Raw genomic sequence first — 2,987 nt, forward strand, 5'->3', positions numbered from 1 at the left:
TATATATGTATATGTGTGTCTGTGTGTGCGTGTGTGTGTGTGTGTGTGTATGTGTATGTGTGTGTGTGTGTGTCTGAGAAGCAATTTCGTTTCATAAAGCCATCACTGTGCTTGATGTGAAAGTGATGGTGATGACGTTAAATTTTCATCCGTTTTAATTCATTTCATATTTAGACACGGAAATAACAATTCAGTACGTAGATGTCATCTTAACTGATTTTTTTATTTCATCGACCTAGAAAAAATGAAAAGTAAATTTAAACTTGGCTAAACTTGAACTCAAAACATAAAAATCCAAAACAAATACTGCAAAGCCTCTTTTGCCGACATTGTAAGGATACTGCCAATCTACTACCCTAAAAGATTAGAAACATAGGTATCATCCACAAATATTTATTATGGTTAAAAGGAATATCTTTTCCTACAGCGGTATTCGCATAGTTATTACGAAACACCACATCTAGTTTCTGTATTGAATAAAGGTGTAAGATATCCCAAGACTTAAATAATTAAATGAATGCACCATTTATAAATTCAATATTTTCAAATTATTAGGGATACTCAAAAGTATTAATTCAATTGAAAGTATAAATTTAATTTAGACTTTCCTACAGAGTACTGCTAAACGAATGAAAATCTACATTTAAATGGAAAATAATGCATTGCCGTCTACAAGATGCTATCATGTTATATCTGAAAGTAATAGTAAAAAGAAAATATGAAATAAATTGATATATAAAGCAAAAGGAATATCATACCATCTTTCTTGATTTGGATTAATTACATTCCCCTAAATTCCTAAGAAAACTATTCATATATCAGTAGATTGAACAAATACGTAAGTTTTATGTTTATATATGTTTTAGTTCTGTTTTTTTTACATTATGATTCCTACTATTTCCTTTCTCAATTTCTTCTCAATTCAGGTAGTGTGTTTTAAAAAGACGTGAGCATATAACTAAAATAGAATAAAATAGAATATACGCGGATATGAATAAATTATTTAAACTAAAGTATTAATAATTGGTATTTTTCTAAACCGAAACTCATAAAATATTTAAGTTTTGGATTTTTAATTTCCTGTTGTAGGAAAATACATAGTTATACGAAAGATGTTGAATAAATCTTCGTGTATTTATTTAAATAATGAATTTCCATGACTTGTCTGTTAAAGTTACAAATAAATCTCTTTCTTCACTCAAATGAATTGAACGAATATCGCAGTTTATGGCGAGGTACAGGAATTTATAAAATTTAAATATGTAGCTAAATTTTCGAGGGATTAGGCCTCCTAGCATCAAATGAACTGTTTTCCTCATGTGAGATCTTTGCATTTAAAGACACTTGAATATATAAAACTTATATCTAATAGTAAAATATTAACAAATCAGAATGTATTTCTCTGTTCAATATAAATACATTTGAGGGTGTTTCATTTGTACTCGTTTGCTTTTGAATGTTGTTTCTATTATTGCATATCACATACGTATATTGATACATACTCCAAAGCGGCTGATGTTGGTCTACCTTGGAGCGTATTATATTACATAGTAAAACCTGTAAGAACAAAATACATTGAACATGCTATGGAAAGTCCACCCTTTCCGGCAGGCCTTTTTTCAGTGTAAAGGTGAAATAAGAGAAATTAATGAGAATGAACAGAGCTTTAGTTCTTTCTAAATGTTTTTTAAAAAAATACAACTGATAAAGAACGCAGGATCACGTCAGTTTCATACATGAACAGAAGTGGTAGGATAAAAAGTGCAAGAAGGGAAAAGGAAAGATTGTTGAAGAAAGAAGAACATAAGGTGACTGGAAACGATGAGACTAGAAGGTGAGGAAGGAGAATTATATCATCTCTGAGAAGAAAAGCCGAAGTAGCATTCCAGTTTTGATCATTCCAGCTTTGTACCTATCTATAGCATATGTTCTAACTGGACGGTTATGTAGCCTGGACGATTGATCCTCCGTATGAAGCAATAATATTTCTATGATGCAAGCATTCTTACAAAGGAAGCATGTCTGACATATTTAGTACATTTCAATTCCATCAAACCATGTTCACTAGTTTAACTTACCACTTTAGTTAAGTATGTATTGATCATGAACATGATGGTGTAAAAAGTGACTCTGAATAAATTAACAGTTAGCTTTCTACTAGAATGTATTTTGCATGCAAATTGATTACGAAGTAACCTCAGATAATCGTGAATTTGTGCTATGGTATACAGCATAGAATTTGAATAACTCGTTATTTTTCTTTTATCACAAGTCGATCGATGTAAAAAAAAGTTATTTCAAATCTCAATTTTTCAAAGAATAGACATATTATCTAGTTTTAGAATTATGTCTATTTATAGACATTGTTTATTGTACAATATGTGTTGTGCGTTTGTTTCTCATTTTCATTGTATTAAAATATTCTTTGTGTTTTTTTTTTTATGATTATGCCCAAGCATTTCTCTCGTTTGAATACATTACATCAATAAAATTCGACCATAAAGTATGACGTAGACGAAACACATATAACCGAATTTTGCACGAAGAATATATTGAATGATATCAGAGATATTCAATATAGACAACCTTATATAGATATCACACCAAATGCTGCAGATGCAGAGTATAACATATCGAACATGCCATATGTATTAGCCATTAGCTACTATAGTTTTGTACTTCTTATATGTATACACACACATACACACACACACACAGACACACACACACACACAGAGTAGGGGACCACTGATCAATGGAATGTTCTTTATGCTGCCTGTCTCGTTTCTCTATTTGTTTCTTTAGTTGTTCGAAAACAATTTCGTTTTCCCTGCTTTTGTTTTTTATGTTCTCATTACTCATTTTGTTCACGATTTTTGACGTCCTGTACCCTTATATGCATGTATATAGACATATATATGTAAGCATGTACATGTATGTGTGTCTATATGCATATATATATATATATATATATATATATATATATA

This window comes from Octopus bimaculoides, chromosome 12 (assembly GCF_001194135.2).
Source record: "Octopus bimaculoides isolate UCB-OBI-ISO-001 chromosome 12, ASM119413v2, whole genome shotgun sequence".
NCBI lineage: Eukaryota > Metazoa > Mollusca > Cephalopoda > Octopoda > Octopodidae > Octopus > Octopus bimaculoides.